This window comes from Hyla sarda, chromosome 1, assembly GCF_029499605.1.
Source record: "Hyla sarda isolate aHylSar1 chromosome 1, aHylSar1.hap1, whole genome shotgun sequence".
Lineage (NCBI taxonomy): Eukaryota > Metazoa > Chordata > Amphibia > Anura > Hylidae > Hyla > Hyla sarda.
Window position 1 is genome coordinate 482,077,465 of NC_079189.1, and position 18,636 is coordinate 482,096,100.

Sequence of the window (18,636 nt, forward strand, 5' to 3'; positions counted from 1 at the left end):
GAGTGACACCCGCAGCAGGCGCCCTGATTGGTCGGCCGGTAATCCGGCCGACGAATCAGGGCGATCGTGAGGTGGCACCAGTGCCACCTCACCCCTGCAGGCTCTGGCTGTCAGAGACGGCCCCGATCAGCCAGTAATTCCGGGTCACTGGAGACCCGATTGACCCGGAATCGCCGCAGATCGCTGGACTGAATTGTCCAGCGATCTGGGGCCATCGCCGACATGGGGGGGGGGGGGGGGGGGGCATAATGACCCCCCTGGGCAATATGCCGGGATGCCTGCTGAATGATTTCAGCAGGCATCCAGCTCCGGTCCCCAACCGGCTAGCGGTGGGGACCGGAATTCCCACGGGCGTTTGGATACGCCCTCGGTCCTTAAGAGGTTAAGGGAAAAAAGCATACGTTTTTAACTTTTCACTCCATTATGAATGTAGTTTCACTTGTTTGATTGACAAGCTGTGCAAAGTCAAAAACTGTATGGTGAAAAGCGGATGGAACCGTACACACGTACGGCTCTGTACGGTTCCCGTTGACTCCCATGTTAAAAAAAAAAAAAAAAAACGTAAATGCTTCAATATGGTTTTTCACTCGGATGAAAAAAACGTGGTAGGCTACGGTTTTGGATATGGGAAAAAACCTGACAACTGTACAGGATACAAAACGGACACAACCTGATGCATCGTTTGGCATACGGTTTTCAGTGGAGAGTCAATGCATACGGTTTTCAATACGGTTCAAATAGAAAACGTATACAGGAACTGTATTGCAAAAACACGGCATGAGCCCAGCCTTGAGGAATCCGTTTTTCATCAAAAACCTGATACGGGAACTGTATTGCAAAAACGTGGTGTGAATGCAGCCTAACTTGAGGCAGTGCCCCTGTACGTGTAATCTGCCCAGCATCACCTCATGGACATTCCGTGCGCCCGTGTCCAGCAGGGGTCCACATTCTCCCAAGCCATACTGTACACGACTTCCACTTCACACCTCCCTCCTCACATTACTTTCTCATAGCTCGCAGTCTTGAATGAATCCCTGCTGGCACCCCGCCTCTCTGCACAGAAGGACTGTCCGTCTTTGTTTCTGTCTGCTGTAAGCGGAGAGGCTCTGATTGGCTGCTGGACACGTCAATCAGAGCGGTGTCCCTGCCTCCTCCACAGCAGGTCAATGAATTGACAGAGCTCAGAGCTCAGGCAGCTGAAAGACCTGGGAAGTGAGTGCTAGGAATCTGCTGCTGCTGCTGCTGCTCCTCTTCACATTATCCCTCATCCAGGACTGTCACCACACTGTGGGATTTGAAGACATCATTCACACCATTCTCCACCTAAATGCAGTTTTTTTAGGGTGAGTTTGTAACATTTCTTCTTATTTCTATACATTCAGTCTATGGTGTGTTATATACTATGGCTCATGGATACATGTGTCTTAGCAGTGTATTGTGCCTGTGTGTTCATTTCACTACTAAGATTTACTACAAATGTCCTTGTAGGGTCAAGGATTTTTTTTATTTTATTTTTTTCATTTCTGTTCCTATGTTTTTTTTTTTTTGTTTTGTTTTTTTGGTTTTTTTTTTTACGCCCTTATGTGGACATAAGAACCTGATTGTCACCTATATAAGTGTCACCTATCTATTAGTTCCATAAATACAGTAGTTGTCGGTGATAGAAGCACGTAGCTGTGTGGCACATCTGTCCAAGTGCTTAGCATAGTGTTTCGCAACTGGAGTGCCTCCAGCTGTTGCAAAACTACAACTCCCAGCATGCCCGGACAGCCGTTGGCTGTCCGGGCATGCTGGGAGTTGTAGTTTTGCAACAGCTGGAGGCGCCCCGGTTGGGAGCCACTGGATTAGCACCTCCTTGCTGGTGAGGCCAGGTAGTCCAGCCTTGTGGCATGCTGAAGTTGTGTTAATCTTGAACTTCTCCCATGAACCAGATCAGCAGGGGGTCTGGTCTTTGTCAGTGTCTGGGTCTACAGCTGCTTTTGTCTAGGTCTGTGCTCTTGTCCTTAAACGTTATGACCATCTACAGCTTCTTTAATGCAGATTCCTCATTGCTACTGCTTCTTCTGCTTTACAACCCAAACAGTCAGCCCCATCTGTTAGAAACACCACGTTCAAATGGAGATTAAAAGGACCAGGGAGATTCTGTCAAGTGTTTTGACTTTGAACACCGCTTGTATAGTACGTGCCAACGTGTTACACATTTCAAGTGAGAATCACACTGGAAGATGGCTGTGACATGTCCTGTGATGACTTATGGTACGACTCGTGTCATTGTACCATTCGCTGTTTGTTGGTGCATTTGAAAAAAAATAGATTTGTATTCAATACCCATGTTCAAATCCCAGGCAAACTCCAGACTATACCATCTGCAATACTCTTCTTGGCTATCTGAAACCTGCTACCTCCTGTCTCCATTCTAGGTCTTGATAATTGATGTCACGTTGAAGATAGGTTTACACACTTCGTTCCTTGCCCTACAGACAGGGACGTGCACATACATTTTGGGGGGCAGGGGCTCAAGAGTAGAAAAAAAAAAGGGCGCTTGGGGTAATGGACCTCTGGCAGTCACGTCAGCTGAATGGGACCCCATGGAGGTACCAATAAGTAAGGGCATTATAGGGTAAGTGCGTTAAAGCCTCCTTTTGAATCTATGTGTGCACATCCCTGCCTACAGATGATGAAATTGGTCTTTTACTATATATATATATATATATATATATATATATATATATATGGGGTCAGTACTTTCCTCAGGGAGAGGACACCACTTCTGGTGTAACGGAGATTTAAGTAGGCCATATAGCAGTCCGCGGGCTCCTGGGTACAAAAATATGCAAATTAGCTCATCACACCACCTTCACAGGTAGTGTGTCCTGCAAGCAGCTCAGGCTCCAGTTAAGAAGTCTCAGAACTGATTGGGATTTATGCCAAGCCAGAACTCTCTCCAGAAGGAAAGAGCACCCATCTGCAGACAGCTGTTTCGAGGTGTTTGCCCGTCGTCTGTACAGAGCAGGGTTTTCTGGCTTGGCTGAGGTGAGAGGCCTGTGGCTATATATATATATATATATATATATATATATATATATATATATATATAGTTAGGATAGAACCAAACGGCATCTTCATTGACCGTCTGAAAATTCCACATTTCTTCCATAACGGAATTGTCTTTCAGATCTCATTCAGATGGTGTTTACATGCTACAGCCATTGTCATCGGCAAACGGATTGTTTAAAACATCACATAATTTGGCAGATAACACAGATTTCAGTCAGATCAAATTGCACAGTTTGAGTGATATGAGTCTGATTGGACAGATATTGGTCAGATATCTATATGTGTATAGCAGTGTTCCCCAACCAGGGTGCCTTCAGCTGTTACTGAACTTCAACTCCCACCATGTCCAGACAGCCAAAGGCTGTCCGGGCATGGAGTTGTAGTTTTGCAACAGCTGGAGGCACCCTGGTTGGAAAACACTGGTGTATAGGCACTAAACTCTACCTATGTCATTAGGTGGGTGGTGTTAATAATGGTTAATTATAATATTGTCAGTTTTTCACGTTACTTTTCCAGTGTTAGGCTGGGTCCACACTACGTTTTGTCCCATACGGGAGCGCATACGGCAGGGGCGAGCTAAAAGCTCGCGCTCCCGTATGTGACCGTATGCGCTCCCGTATGCCATTCACTTCAATGAGCCGACCGGAGTGAAACGTTCGGTCCGGTCGGCTCATTTTTGCGCCGTATGCGCTTTTACAACCGGACCTAAAACTGTGGTCAACCACGGTTTTAGGTCCGGTTGTAAAAGCGCATACGGCGCAAAAATGAGCCGACCGGACCGAACGTTTCACTCCGGTCGGCTCATTGAAGTGAATGGCATACGGGAGCGCATACGGTCACATACGGGAGCGCGAGCTTTTAGCTCCCCCCTGCCGTATGCGCTCCCGTATGGGACAAAACGTAGTGTGGACCCAGCCTTATGTTGAAACTTTATCGAAATAACACCTGGAAAACTGTAAAATCATACAAATGTTTATAAACAAAACATGGATACGATGTTTGCTATGATATAGGAGCCAATAAGAGCTATTTAGCAGGGCTGTGCCCAGAGAATTATACAAGTTGGATTTTCTCATCTCCCTTGCGGTGACTCTATTGGACATATTAAACATGGCATCTTCCTTTGAAATGTTCCTTCATAAATCGATATAATATATAAGTGAATGTATGTTGTTGGTACAGTGTCTCCGTCAGTCCATCGCACCTGATAAATGACTTGTAAAGAGTGAAATGAGAAAACATAAGGCCATCATCTATCTTGTTACCTGCATAGTCTACTTTCTGTCATAGGGGTAATTGGCTGGAAAATATTGTCTAATACTTTGATATAAAGTATACCCCATACAGCTGTAATCTACAGTTAGCTTCCTTCCAAGCTTTCCTACATGCAAACCACCTTATCAATGCTCTGAGCGCCATGCACATGACAGATTAGCACAAGAGCTCTGCCAAGTGTAGCTCGGTAATATTTCACCTTATAAACTATGAGCGTTTGCACACAGCAGTGATTTGTGGCTACATAAACTACGAATGCCCATCATACACTGGGATGGCGTTCCCATGACCTTCAGGACCTTATTAACACTCTGTACGGCACTGCATAGCAAATTGTAGAGTCCAAGGTCCTGAACACATGTACAGTAAGGACTCATTCTGCTAATTGGTTAATGGTACAACTGGGGGAAAACAAGCAACCAACAGAGAATATGGACTGTAGCCAGAATTATCTTCTGGGCATTCTTTTAACCCATGTACTAAAGGCTGGTGTGATTTTAGGTTATTTTGTGTGTATCTTCTCTGGGTGCAGTGTAGATGCATGTTTTTTTTATTTTTTTATGTAGTTTACTGATAACATTTTATTATACTTTTAGTTAAACACATTACAGGGTTTAGTGGAGGCCTTATCTGTGCCAGATGACTGGCAATGCGTGGCATCACAGCCATGCCCCCTCAATGCAAGTCTGTGGGAGGGGGCGTGACTGCCGTCCCATAAACTTGCATTGAGGGGGTATGGCTGTGATGTCACGAGCCTCCGGCGCTACACCCGACACTCTAAACGAACACTGGATGCAGCAGGGAGATCGCGGGGGGCCCCGGCGGCGGGACACCCGCGATCAGACATCTTATCCCCTATCCATTGGATAGGGGATAAGATGTCTAGGGACGGAGTACCCCTTTAAAGAGGTACTCCGGTGTAAAACTTTTTTTTTTTTTAATTAACTGGTGCAAGAAAGTTAAACAGAATTGTAAATTACTTCTATTTAAAGATCTTAATACTTTCAGTACTTATTAGCAGCTGTATGCTACAGAGGAAATTCTATTCTTTTTGAATTTCTTTTTTGTCTTGTCCGCAGTTCTCTCTGCTGACACCTCTGTCCGTGTCAGGAACTGTCCAGGGCAGCATAGGTTTGCTATGGGGATTTTCTCCTGCTCTGGACATTTCCTGATACAGGCCTCAGGTGTCAGCAGAGAGCACTGTGGACAAGACAAAAATGAAATTCAAAAAGAAAAGAATTTCCTCTATAGAATACAGCTGCTAATAAGTACTGGAAGGGTAAAGATTTTTTTAATAGAAGTAATTAACAAATCTGTTTACCTTTACCTGTTTACTCTGTGGTGTTTCTGTACTACTTAGATTACAGATGGTCCACTCTTACTCTTTAGTTATGATTTCCTTGATTTCTCAATATTATGACATGGTAGCAAAACCCTCAACAGGTGACAACTTGCATGATACCACTGGATGGCCACCCATATAGCATACACATCTCCCAACTGAGTTTTGTAAAATCATGTTTTGTCATCTCAGAAAACACATATTGGTACCATGAGATAAAAGTAGAAAAACAGACGAGGCCACACATCCACATCTTGTACAGAGATTCTTTGCTTCTGAACATAATTCTAAAACTAACACGTTGTTAGTGTACACTTTGATCAAAATGTGCAAACCCACTTGCCACATTATGGCCACATAGGTAGAGCGTAACTAAAAATGGCATATCGCTGAGGGAAATGTGGTGCCTTGGTGGGGGTATAGGGTAGTTGGGGTGTTGCTTTCTTGAATTATTAAGGGCGCTGTTAACCCTTGTCACTCGTGATGCCAGGGTGAGGGTTAAATACTGTAATGGTGCTGGGCCTATCGCCACCCTTCCCAAGAACGATAGGTGAATGCGTAATAAATGGATTGTCCACAACCACTGTCAACTGAAACTTGCAGGAACTTTTACTGAAGATTTTCTGAAGCAGACAATAGCAATAACAGTCCATGAACAAAGTCTATTTGTATTTGAGCAGCGATTGACAGTTGGTTGAGATCAGATAAGCTCAATTTAGCTTTAGGAGGATTTTGTTGCATAGATCCGCTGGATTTAGGGGTTAATTAGGTCCAGTGATCTTGCGATGAGTAGCTGGGAATTAGATATCTATAACCGCTGTGATGTAGGCCGAGGCCACAAGGCTTTGACCTAGGAAACGTACTTGAAAGTTGCGGAGGTCCTACCTCATTCAGTGACAGCAACCCAAAAGAGCGATCAATGGCCGCAGCTCCCTTATATGGGCAGGGGCGGGCCGTTTTGGATTGGTCCGAAACAACTGTCACTCACCGTTACACGGCATTATGGGAAACACGTGACTCAAGAACCACCTAAGGTCCCTCAACATACCATAGAGTTCTGGCCCGTGTTACATGACCCACAGGTCCTGCGACGCTGGAACAAGTAAGTGAACACAATATACATATTTACATAGATAATATTTATAAATATCAAATTACTAAGGGGTGACTAGGGGTTAACTAGGGAAGCGAACCCCAATAGTCCTATGGACTCTGACTTTGGGGACTAATAACAAAGGCACAGTATGAAATACGGTGCAGGGATACCACAGAAACTATCACCACCGCAACACCAGTGCCCATAGGGGGAACAACAAAGTAGTTGAACAGCCTCAATACTGTTCACCCTAGCCCTTGGTCTGGTCCACGCCACCCCACAGACTCAGTGTCATGGTAAAGTTCACAAACTATGTGCTCCCAGTTAATGTTGCTCGCGAATATTCGCAATGCGAATTTTATTTGCGAATATTGCATATTCATGAATTTGCGAATATTTGCGTATATAGCACTATATATTCATAATTACGAATATTCGTTTTTTTTTTTGTTTTTTTTCACAGTACACATCACAGTGATCATCCCTCTCTGCTTCCAGCTTGTGTGGTGTAAAGAAGGCTCTAATACTACTGTGTGAGACTGGCGTGCGATTTTTCGCATATGCGGAAATTAGCATATTCTAATTTTCGCATATGTGAATTTTCACTTCTGTTAATTTTTGTATATGCTAATTTTAGCATATGTTAATTTTTGCATATGCGAATTTTTCGCATATGCGAAAATTATAACGAGAATATTACAAATATGCGAATTTAGCGAATATATGACGAATATTCGACCAAATATTCGCGAATATTGGCAAATTCGAATATGGCCTATGCCGCTCAACACTACTCCCAGTCTGAGGGACAGATCCCTGTACAGTCTCCTACTGGTTAAGTATGCCTAAACTGTGTGGGTGGAGCAGAGTGCTGACCAGGTAAAACAAAATAAATTAGGGGGATAGAAAACACAAAGTGACATAAATGTAGAAAAACAGTTTTTCTACATTAATGTCACATATTGGTATATGTTTTTCTATGAGGAGAGTGCCTCACAGATTCTCTGGGCCATGGGCAGAGTGCCCAGCTCATCAAGTCTACAAATAGTAGGCCAGAGATGTGTGATGTGACTGGCTGGACAGATTTGCTGGTCTACAAACAGTAAGCCAGCGATGCTTAAAGCTTTACTGGTTTACAAACTATGTAGAGCTGTGCAAGGGCTTGTCAGGTCTACATCTGTATCTGATGGGACCCTATCATTCTACAATTTCAGATTACACTCCAGTAGTTACATGAAGATAATTCCTTTAGGAAGAGACCAATACTTCAAAATGCTCCAATTGTAGCAAAACAAAACCCTTATCCCCGTAATGTAATTTTCTGATCAGACAACTGGTGTAAATTCATTAAAAGTATAGTGTTGGAGCCAAATGCTATATCGGTGTTTACTAGCCAGTGTGCTGTCAACTGTTGCAAAACTATAACTCCCAGCATGCCTGGACATCCAAAGGTAACAGCTGGCGGCACACTGGTTGGGAAATACTGTACTGTGCTTTATTGATAAAGGCTCTGCACTATTTTTATGTTATGAACAGTGACTCAAAGTTGTGTCAGTCCTGAATATCTAAGATTTACAACACATTAGTAAATAGAACGATAACAGCAGATTATTCATATGGTGTACCAGTATGTACATCATTTATCCTATGATGAGTAAACAGGTCAGACAATGATAGAACCTGATGGATTCTTTCTATATAGATATAGTAATTATTCTCCAATACGTATATTAGTGAAATCATATTACATATACATGTAAACCTAGCCTTATAGGCATTATAAGTAATATAATATGTTTTTGACCCATGAACAATAATCATGTACCTAGAATTAACATGGTGAATGCATGCTAGGAATGCAACCAAGCCCTAAATACAGAATTCCCCATTCTCACTTTCCCCTTGGTTTACATTTGTGGTTTTTATACATTTTGATAATAGAGATCAGCCATGTTCACTTTCATTTTTCTGGGATAGCCACTGTCATTTTCATAAATTTCTTTAAAAAACTTTAGGAATATTGTAATATATTAAACAATTTCCCTTTTAGGCTAAGTTTCCACTTGTTTTTTTTCTGGCAGTTTTTGGATAGCTGCCACTGCAGTTTTTGAGCCAAAGTCAGAAGTGGATCCATAAGGGAGAAGAAGTATAAGTCCTTCCTTTATATGTCCTATTACTTATGGATCCACCTCTGGCTTTGGCACAAAAACTGCAGTGGCAGATATCCAAAAACTGCCAGAAAAAAACTAGTGAAAACTTAGCCTTAAACTTCTCTTTTCTGACATTGCAATAAACTGAGAACAAGGCGTTTTTTGTATAAAAGGGAAGGAAGTGTGATAAGAACCTATCCAGAATGATCTCCTCTCACAACTTACAGTGTAAGCAAAATACTTCCCTCCTGTCCCAGAACATGTGCTCCTCAGGCTTTAGTATTATGCTTGTACATGTTTTGTTCATTTGTACAGTAAAATATGGCACATGGTATCGTGATCGCCAGGAAAATACCAGAAAAGACAAAAGTTCTTTAGAAGTGATAACTTTTGTTAGCCTTTTATTTATTTATTGTTTTATAAATATTTACCATCACTTCAGGCCTATCGACTTTTACCGACACCATTTTTGGGGAGAAGTTTCGCAGTCAACCTAAGTGTAATTTATGTGTTATCTTATTCATTACTTTCGCCTTCACCATATTTCCTAACAGCTTGAGTCTTTCCTAGAGATTAGGGCCTACATTACCCTGCTCAAACTACATGCAGTCTGCTTGTCTTAATAAATGTCTGTATCTTAGGAATGTGACAATAAACTTATTAACTCAACCTTCAGATCAGGATTGAGATTAATGGTCTCTGTTGGGTTCAATATTGGGGGCCCTTGGTCCAGTAATTGCAGCGTCCAGCCTTGCCCTAAGATGTATCAGTATTCGCAGGATGACCAAAATATGGCTTGAGTTCCATTTTGAGCTCTACTAAAGCCAATTGTTTTGGTTAGAAGATAACAGAGCGGAAAGTGAATTTTGTTTAATACAGGTTTAGTGACAATGACAACTTATGACCTATACACTAGATAGGGGATGTGCCTGATCGGTGGGGGTCCCCAGTTCTAAAGATGGGATGAGGTCCCAACAGTCAGACACCCACCAATCTGACATTTATCATCTGCCCTGTGTAGTAATGCTTTAAAAGCTTTACAATGGATTGCTACATTTCAAGCAACAGCTTTGCGCTGTGACAATACCATGTTGAATAGGATCTAAATACAATCTAACAATCAATATTGTATTGTGAGATAGCTGTATTATTACATCATAGTGCAATCTAGAACAACATATCATTTCTGCATTCCTCCAGGTCACATCAGGGCCTGTGGTCTCCTATTAGCCCATTAAAAGCCAGGCTGCATATGCAACTTTTGCTGCATTGTCTAGAAAATGACTTATTGTTTAAAGCGTACCCGTCAGACGCAACAAAAAACATATTTTTTAAAATATATCACACACCTAACCCTGACCATGAACATCTAATTTTTATGTGTCTAGCACCTTTCTTTTTTTTATTACACTTTTAATTTAGCTCACTAGTCTGAATTGCTCTCAAAGGGAGGGGCGTGGCCTCACTGTGCAGGTCTCCGCCCCCTCCCTCAGTATGCTGTCTGCTCACATCTCCTCTAGCATTAGCAAAACTACAACTCCCAGCTTGTCCTCACTGACAGTAGCGGGACACAAGCTGACAGCGGGAGGATTTTTCCACCAGGTGTGAGCCCTGCACTCACAACTGTCAATCAAGGAAGTGTGTCCATGACATAGGTGTTGACGCATGGACACAGCAGGACTAGTATGTGTCCAAGCAGGCAGGGGGTATGAAATACTGAAAATGTTCTAATGAAAGCAATTGCTAAACCTATGGGTTATACATGCTTTACAACATATCAAAAGTTTTTTTTTATCTGACAGTGCCCATTTAAATCAAGTTGTTATGGTGAACATATTTTTTTTATAAATTTTTGTTGATTTGTAGGATTTTTTGTTGATCAAATGCAGGATTGCAATGAAAGGCAACATATATGTGTAACACAACATTGCACTGTTTACAATAAGTGATGGTCACAGCTCATCACCTCTCCCTCCCTGCACAATGACTTCTGCACACGGAGTGACAGTAGCTTTATAATGTAGCTATGTGCTTCAGCTTATAGATGGGAATAGCTGGACATATTTATAGGGGTGGTCTGAGGTCAGCAACCAAATCAACATTGCTGAACCATAAGCTGTTTGTTGTACAGTATGGTATATAGTGTATCTCGTAGTCTGGTATTTAAACCTGGATACTAAACATTAAGTTAAGCCGCATTGATCCATTTGTCTAAACAAATAATTAACTGTAATGGACGGAGCGACCGAGCATAGCAGGTATAATATCTGGATATATGTGATGTTTTCTTACAATGGCAGAATACTGTCAGCCTGCAAGTGGACACTGAACAGCTTGTATACTATTTATGACAAGCAAGAACCGGATATATTGGCTCCACCTAACCTATATAACCTTCTTCCCTGCATAAATTCCATGTATGTACCAGATCTGATTCAGTAATTCTCTTGGTGGCCAGAATATAAGGAATAATCCTGTCACAGTTTAATATGCTGTATACATGTGTGTGTGTGTGTATATATATATATATATATATATATATATATATATATATATATATTGTATATAGCATATGCACAGTGGCACAAAGCCTCTATATTAGCTCTGTACTAAGCCTTACAGGCTTTGTTGGACACCATGGGGGAGATTTATCAAAACCTGTCCAGAGGAAAAGTTGCTGAGTTGCCCATAGCAACCAATCAGATCGCTTCTTTCACTTTTGAGAGGCCTTTTCAGAAATGAAAGAAGTGATCTGATTGGTTGCTATGGGCAACAGGTTTTGATATATCTCCCCCTATGTGTTTGCAAATTCTTCTCCACCTTTATAATATAGTTATGTTCCATGGAAGGTGCCATGATTTACACAATTCTATAAACTATGAGATATACTGAGCTACAACACAGGATCCATACACCACTTTCTTAATCCTATTCCAGATTTCGGCAAATTGAGCCGTGATACAGCCATGTGCACAAGTTCTCAATATACGTCCATGTGTCTTATTAAGTTGGATGACAACCAAAATGGCAGCCATAACGGCTCCCACATTGGATGTCACCACATACTCTTAATATACAGTGACCCATCCTCTGCTCTTATCCTAATTTAAGCAGATGTGGTACTTGGAATTGCTATAAATAGATGGGCAACCACCCCTGTAGGATGAGATTAGTGGGTCAAGTCATCTGATTCAATTTCTGATGATTTACACTTTTTTTGCCCGACCATTTTATTTTTTATTTTTTTGGGCAGGCCTTTAACATTAATGTAGTCTTACACACATGATAGCTGCCAGCTGAAAGCTTACCCTCCTGATCCTGCCCATACAAATAAATGCTCCTCTGGCAGAACTTAATCTCCTTGAGAACAGAAGGATCAGGCAGTTGAAAATCAACATGCCCAATCCCTCTCACCTCCAGAATTATGTGTTCAAGGAGATTCCTTTTACATATTAGACAGTCAGCCAGCCAGCCTTTTTCTTATGTGTATGGGGGCCTACCTACCAGGGTCAGAGTGTGTCTGAGACCTCTGCACTTCTGTAGTTACCCTTATGGATCGATTCACTCATCTCTACTAGAGATGAGCGAACTTACAGTAAATTCGATTTGTCACAAACTTCTCGGCTCGGCAGTTGATGACTTTTCCTGCATAAATTAGTTCAGCTTTCAGGTGCTCCGATGGGCTGGAAAAGGTGGATACAGTCCTAGGAGACTCTTTCCTAGGACTGTATCCACCTTTTCCAGCCCACCGGAGCACCTGAAGGCTGAACTAATTTACGCAGAATAAGTCATCAACTGCCGAGCGGAGAAGTTCGTGACGAATCGAATTTACTGTAAGTTCGCTCATCTCTAATCTCTACCTATTGATCTGTCCATCCAGCTTCCATAATTCTGCTATCACTATGCAGCTCCACTAACATCTAACCTGCATCCCTATGATAACATCATAATACAACTGTAATCCCCCCCAATCAAAGACCCTGATAAGAATATTAAGAGATGGAGCCGGGCCTGTACAGTCAGAGAATTCTAAAGCTGCTCCATATAAACACCCACAACTCATTTCCTGACATTTTACGGCCTCTTTTACAAGCATGCTGTAAGCATACCTAGCATTCATTAGGGTTTGATGTAACACTGGACAGGATGCATGTGTTACACCATATAGTGTCAGGAGACAGAAAGGAGATGAAGTAATCTGTTCCGATCACACCCACTTTAACTTGTTGGACATTTTGTTGTGATAGAATGTATAAAATCTAGAGACATAATGATAACTAATATTAAAAATATATATAACTAATATTCTAATTTCCATATTGGCCAGAATGGGTCTATGTTCCCTTTATATGCAGGCACGTTATGTGAGAGAAACTAGAGCCACGTTCACATAAGCATATTTAACAAACACATTTTGCAGTCCTTTATAAGGAACCGAGTCTGTAGGGCTATGCAAATATGTGTGTATCCTAAAAAATGCAGAATGAGCTCATTTCATCCATTTTTGGCGATGGAAAATGCCCATTAAAGGGGCACATTTTGTTCCGAACGCTTGAAGCGAGTGGCAGGGGTTGTGATGTCATGGCCACGTCCCTGGTGATGTAACGTCACGCCCCCTCAATGCAAGCCTATGGGAGGGGGCGTGGCGGCTGCCACGCCCCCTCCTATAGACTTGCATTGAGGGGGCATGACTGTGACGTCACCAGAGGCGTGGCAATGACGTCATGACCCCCGCCGCCTGCACCTAGCATTCTAAACGAACGCCGGGTGCTACACAGAGATCGCAGAGGTCCCAGCTTATCCCCTATCCCGCGATCAGACATCTTATGCCCTATCCTTTTTATAGGGGGATAAGATATCTAGGGGCGGAGTACCCCTTTAAGGACTATGGAGAGGGATTTGATCCATATTGTAACAGTATGACATAAGTATTTCAAGTTCATTTATATCCTTCTCCTGTATACCACATTTTCTCAGCAGTAAGAAAATAAACAGGGTTTTTTCTTTCCAACAAACTTCACATTGTACTGTTCATTGTTGCACATTTTTGGGGTAGAAGACCATGAGAACCAGCTCCCTCCTGAGAGCGCCCGGACTGGATTTGGACTAATCCTATAGACAATAGATACGAAAGGAGGTGTCCAGCGCAGACTCGTAGATCAAAGGAACTTCTTTATTAGTAAAATTGCATAGTTGCCATGAGATACAACAGCAAAGGGTTCAAGTCGTGTGACGCGTTTCAGCCAGCAAGGCCTTAGTCATACACAAACATACATTTTTGGGGTAGAATTCCACACTGAATATTCAGAACAGCTACATGTGTAAGTGAATTTTTAAGTGATAACCAATCATAGATAGATGCTAGATAGATACAGGGCCAAATAGGCAGCCGCCTAGAGCGCCCTCTTGATGGGGGGTGCCGCTCTGCCTGCTGCAAGAAAGTTAGACATCCAGTATCCGAACCACTCGCTCAGCCAGTAGCTTGAGCAGGAGGTTTGTCACCCTAGATGTTAGGTGGGGTGTGTCAAAGGGCGGGCCAATGGTCGGAGTCATGGGGGCAGCAAAATTAGCTTTTGCCTAGGGTGGCAAAAATCTTTGCCCCAGCCCTGGATAGATACAGTATGGAATAAATATTAGATTTTTTTTTATTTTACTTTGTCAGAGATAAAAAAAAAAAAAAAAGCAGAACCCACAATTTTTGGCTGCGTATGCAGAAGTACAGAGATTAAATGTTATGCCGGAGATTATGATTGCATTTAAATGACTAGAACTATTCTTGCCAAATTCTAGATCAAAAATAACCCGTGGTAATAAAAGTTAAGCATCAGTAGAAAACATTATTGTATAATTTCATCTTTCATGTTATCTGCCATAGGACTTCATTATTAACACTTTGTTAAGCATCTATAATTTAGGGTCATACAATCAGTATAATTGTCTCACAGGATGTATGGAGTGTTCCTATCCAAAAAAAAAAAAAAAAGATATTTTCTTAAAGGGGTACTCTGCCGCACACATCTTATCCCCTATCAAAAGAATAGCGGATAAGATGGGGGACCCCGCGATCTCCGGGCCGGCACCACTGTCATTCGGGTCACGGAGCAAACTCCGCTCTGTGCCCGATGACTGGCGATGCAGGTCGCTACGCCCCCTCCATTCAAGTCTATGGGAGGCGGCGTGACAGCTATGTACTATGTACTAATAACCATGTAGTCTTACAATATGATTACCATTAAAATTCATTTCCTGAATCGATTTTATATAAAAAAATTAAAAATAAATTAATTAAATTGCGGCTGACCACTCCCATCCTCATTGAATTGAAATGAAGAAGAATTGAGACAAGCATGGCAGGGATAGGAAGTGGTGTAGTCTGACAATAACCTAAATGAGGCGAGCAGCTCAGATCTGCATTGTTTAAATGGAATTCATTCCATTTATTTACATTAAAAAACGTAGAACCCCTGAATACAGTGAAACCACACGTGTGAATGCGGCCTTGGTAGAATATGCCATTTAAATATCTTGCTTGATGCATTAATTTTTTTCTTTTTCTTTTTTCCTTTATTGGTTTATAAAATGTAGCTAAATGAAAGAAGATAATAAGTTATGTACAAAGTTGTCCTTACAATGCTAGTTGTCAACCAAACTATTTTTTTCAATGGGAATTCAAGCCCAATTGTTTTCACCGAGAGGCCAAAGTCATACTTGGCAGTTTTTCCTATGTGGATTTGTAAAGTTAATGTTGCAGATAAAAAAACAAGAAGTGACATGTCATTTCTCTAATGTGGAATTAAAGGGGTACTCCGCCCCTGGCATCTTATCCCCTATCCAAAGGATAGGGGATAAGATGTTAGATCGCTGCGGTCCAGCTGCTGGGGACCCCGGGGATCGCTGCTGCAGCACCCCGCTATCATTACTGTGCAGAGCGAGTTCGCTCTGTGCGTAATGACGGGCGATACAGGGGCCGGAGCAGCGTGACGTCATGGCTCCGCCCCTCATTACATCACGTCCCGTCCCCTTAATGCAAGTCTATGGCAGGGGGCGTGACGACCGCCATGACGGGGGCAAGCTGTGACGTCACGAGGGGCGGAGCCGTGACGTAACGATGCTCCGGCCCCTGTATTGCCCGTCATTACGTGCAGAGCGATCTCGCTCTGTGCAGTAATGATAGCAGGGTGCTGCAGCGGCGATCCCCGGGGTCCCCAGCAGGGGGACCGCGGCGAACTGACATCTTATCCCCTATCCTTTGGATAGGAGATAAGATATCTAGGGGCGGAGTACCCCTTTAACGCAAATTCAATTCAGGTAGCCTGGCCACAGATAACCCCACTGAGGGGACAAGTTTGCAGCCAAAGCTGCAGTCATATTTGAAGCTTGTTTGCTGCCATGGATTTCAGTACTGATTTCTCCAGTGAAAAAATCTATCATGTGAGAATCACCCAAGTACATTGAATTTAAATACCAGCCAGATAGCAGATTTCTGTCTTTGAACAAAGAAATACAGTGATCCCTCAACTTACAATGGCCTCAACATACAATAGTTTCAACATACAATGGACCATTGTAAGTTGAAACCAGACTCAACATACAATGCTACAGACAGTCCAGAGCTGTGAAACGTGTCAATGGCTGGAAGAACCAGCCAATCAGAATGTGCATTCACTGGTAAAACCCCTGTATTACTGTAGTGCATGCACTGACTGGTGTCTGGTAGCACCCCCTACAGTACAGGGAAGTATTACATGTTCTGTACTCTTTACCTGTGCCAGGGTTACCTGCTCCTCTGGACACCAGGTAAGGGCGACTCCATGTTACTTTTTTAGGACATTGCGTGTACCGTACAGGATCCCAAAGAAGCTCCTGTCCTCTACATAGACCAGTGTTTCCCAAGCAGGGTGCCCCCAGCTGTTGCAAAACTTCAACTCCCAGCATGCCCGGACAGCCTTTGGCTGTCCGGGCATGCTGGGAGTTGTAGTTTTGCAACAGCTGGAGGCTCACTGCTTGGGAAACACTGACATAGACAGTGATTACAGCTCCCAGCAGATCTTTCTTACTTTTATGTGTAAGGATTTGCTTTATCTACATTAGTTATCTACTCATTTATCTTTAATCCTCACTTTTTCCTATTTTTGGATGACATTTTGGGGCTTTAGAACCAATTACCAGGTTTCCATAGAGTTATGGTCTCAACATACAATGGTTTCAACATACAATGGTCGTCCTGGAACCAATTAATATTGTAACTTGAGGGACCACTGTATTGTGTAATAAATGTCATGGACAATATTATAGGTAAGCAAAATATTTACAAAGTTACTCAGTATTTTATACAAATTGAATGGAGGGTTTTTTATTAAGGCTATGTTCACATGGTGGAATGTCTGTGCGGAATTCCGCTGGAATATTCCTCCTGGACATGACATTGCAGCAGAGTCCCATTGATTTCAATAGGATTCTTCTGCTTCTACCACAGAAATCCCAATTCGGATGTCTGCAGAAATTTCTATAATTTCTGCAGGTTCTGCACGGAAATGCCTTACCATCTATGAGGCAACGCATTTCTGAGCGGTCCTAGCACCCGCCGGATTAGTGGTTGTAGAAAAAGAAGATAGTCTTTGGGTACCTGGACCATGGTACACACATTTTATTACTACATTACAGCGTACCTCCATTGGGGGGGGGGGGGGGATGCATTTAGTTTCTCATATACAAAGTTTCTAAAGCTTTCCTCATAAGGGTGCGTTCACACACACAGAATCCTGCACAGATTTGATGCGCAGGATTTGTAGCTGCCGATTAGAAGCTGTGTTTAGTCATTTAGTTTACATTGAAATCTGCAACAGAAAATCCTGCGCATCAAATCTGCGTACGTGTGAACATACCCTCACTGTGGTCTGATTGTTGCGGTAGTGCCAGACCCTACTGTTGTTCTTACAAGTATTCGTACCCTTAGAGTATGTTCACATGCACATAATCTGCGGCGGATTTCACAGTGCGAATTTTATGCTGCAGATTTTATCATTGATTTCTCATAGAATTCTCAGTAGATATTGTATGTGGGAGTGTACCCTTAAAGGGGTACTGCGCTGGAAAGCATTTTTTTAAATCTACTGATGCCAGAAAGTTAAACAGACTTGTAAATTACGTATGTAGAAGATGTTCGGCACTGCCAACTTCTGTACCTGGAAGCTGATGGACACTAAGTCGCTGTTGCGGGGGGAGGATTCAGTGGTGCTCAGACTCACGTAGAATATGACATCAGTGCATAAGAAGAAAAATGAAAGGTCGGCACTCACCGGATTTCCTATTCAGCAGGTTTTATTGCACAATACTCACAGCCATAGTACAGTTCTAGGGGAGACGACGGATGGTAACAAAGGGGGGTACCACAGAGAGGCGACACCAGTGTTTCGCACTTCGTAGTGCTTCAACGGGCCAGACTTGTAAATTACTTGTATTTAAGAATCTTAATCCTTCCAGTACTTGTCAGCTGCTATATGCTCCACAGGAAGTTCTTTTTTTTTAAAATCATTATCCTTTCTGTCTGACCAGAGACATTTAGGAACTGTCCAGAGTAGGAGCAAATCCATATAGCAAACCTATCCTGCTCTGGGCAGTTCCTGACATGGACATAGGTGTCAGCAGAGAGCACTGTGGTCAGACAGAAAGGAAATTCAAAAAGAAAAGAACTTCCTCTGCAGTATAAAGCAGCT

General features: G+C 42.5%; 1 protein-coding gene across 1 annotated transcript in view; it reads left to right on the forward strand.

The window, feature by feature from the left end:
- Positions 1 to 1,199: 1,199 nt before the first annotated feature.
- MARCHF3 (membrane associated ring-CH-type finger 3) overlaps positions 1,200 to 18,636 on the forward strand; it is a 237,121-nt gene continuing 219,684 nt past the window's right edge. Inside the window, exon 1 of the mRNA XM_056537307.1 lies at positions 1,200 to 1,343. The gene's annotated coding sequence lies outside the window, so the exon portion shown is untranslated. The remainder of the gene's footprint in view (positions 1,344 to 18,636) is intronic.